Source organism: Lactuca saligna, chromosome 3 (genome assembly GCF_052625555.1).
Source record: "Lactuca saligna cultivar CGN05327 chromosome 3, ASM5262555v1, whole genome shotgun sequence".
Taxonomy (NCBI): domain Eukaryota; kingdom Viridiplantae; phylum Streptophyta; class Magnoliopsida; order Asterales; family Asteraceae; genus Lactuca; species Lactuca saligna.
Genome location: NC_136419.1, coordinates 209,949,814 through 209,952,117, shown reverse-complemented (window position 1 = coordinate 209,952,117; position 2,304 = coordinate 209,949,814).

Genomic DNA, 2,304 nt, shown 5'->3' with positions numbered 1-2,304 from the left:
TCTATGTAAATCATTTGTTCATGTACTTGTAAAACAAAAGTAAAGGTGCAAAAAAGGGGGGGGGGTTTAAATCTTTTTGATTGTTTGACAAACTTAAAACTAGCTAGAATATAAATATGACAAGTAAACAAGTAAAAAATTTGATTAAATTCAATGAAGTTAAATTGGTTGATTTTGGGATACACCACATAGATAACATAGTTGACTTATCATTTGACTAAATGGAGTAAATCTTGTAAATGTTTTTAACTTGGCTATAGCAATTCATCAGCACAAATTGCCTCAACCCTTCTTAGATATTAGAATGGTTAGAGGAGCTATAACACATTCCCTTAATTAAAGTCACAAAATCAATGAAGCATATAATATTGTGAAAATCAATTAGCTTTAAGTTCTAAGAGTTACCAAGTCCAAAAGATAATCAAATACTTACATTATCATTATGGAGGAAACATTTCCATGGTCTAAATTAAATGAAAACGAACATATAAACCATTTGTTGCTTACTAATAATGAGTCTTCAAAGCAACTAATCATCCAAGGGTTAAACCCTAATCAACCAAATGAGAATTTTTCCAATCATGGCCAAAATAAAAGAAAAACAAGGTAATTTAGTGGTACCAGACATTGCTCTAGTTGCAAGATCGAAAGAAATTACACCAATCTTCTAAATCATCCAATTCTTCCAAAACCTTCTTGAGAGAAAAATGGAGTTCTTCTTCCCAGTGTTGATAATGCAAAAATGCTTCAAATCTCGAGCAAAAGGGGGGTCATTTATGGATGCAAAAACTTGCTAAAAGCCACCCACCAACCTTCCACAAATAGAGTCAACAAGTCAAAACCCGAGTTCACTTCTCCACTCTTCACGCGGACCGCATATGGATCCACGCGGACCGCGTGGGTCATGCTGAAATCATTCCTTGTCCTATTACAAATAACATCCAACCAAATCTTCTAATTTATGCTCCAGCCCATTTGTGAAGGTTCTTGGTAGTCCAATTGTGCTATTCCAAAGCTCTTCCAAGATGTTCGAATGCTCCTTTAATCTTCAATAGCTCGAATTCTTATCGTCCCGCCCGAAATTTAAGTCTGACGCGCTTTCTTATTTATTTTGACACCAAGCCAATTTGTACCACCTTAAGCCCATAAACAGATTGAAAGCCTCCAGTAGTCCCGAACTCCTTCCACGTCTCCAATAATAAAAATCTTCGATAAATCCTTCAAGTAAGCTCAAAAGACTGGAAAGCATCCGGTTAAGGAGAAAAATAATAAATAGAGAAAATATGCATGAAGATTAACTAAAATGAGATGGTTTTAACTAAAAGTAAACAATGAAAAGAAGCAATGAAAACGTAACTATCAAATTACCCCAAGCTTAAACCTTACTTGTCCTCAAGTAATACAAGACTAAAATGAACTTGGGATGAATTATCCTAAAAAGAAAAAAGGAATGAACATCTTAGGTGGAAATTCACGACAGGCACTTAAAATAAAGACAAATGATCCATTTTTAGGGATTATAATCACTTTGAGGGACGAGCCTTTGTTACCTTTCTAGCAAGGGATACATTTTGATCAAGATGCAAAACGAGCATGCATACTTCACTAGTATGGTTTATGTGACATTGTTTCATGGTCTGATCTAGCCCACTAGCCATAAGAAAATGTCCCTCGGTTAAAATATTCCTCACTCCTCACAACTTCAACCCCAGGCGAAGAAATAAAATATAGAAAAAACATAACTCGGGCCAAAAATGGCAAGGAACGAGCTATATACAAAGGTTGGAAAACCATCATCATCTAGAAGAATACGTGCTTCCACCAAAATAAGGTCATGTAAAGCGAAGAATTGAGCACGTGAAGAGAAAAGGTGTCATCATAGTTGTAACAACCCAAATTCCAGAAGTACTGTTAAAGGACTTAACGTGTAAATTTAGGAAAGGGACTCGACGTGTAAGCATGCTTACTCACCGAGTTGGAGCGGGATTTGTCGCGGGTTTAAGTGGCCAACTTCCCGAGTCGGCAGCTTAGACTCGACAAGTTGGTGCTGAAGAGAGAAAACCATAATCTCAGGGGGTGTGCCCTATATAAAGCACATTATAACCCACCCTCAGCCTCTTTGCTACCCTTTTGAGATCCAGAAAACCTAGAATCAAGTGAGCCTCCATTAATAGAAAGAATAGAGATTTGAAAGAGAAAATCTTGGAAAGGGGCTTGAAGATCGAGAGGCTTGCTTCAAAGGAGTGGTGTAGATCCGGTATCTACTTCAGTTGGAGCATATATTGGAGGTATTAATTTGTTGCT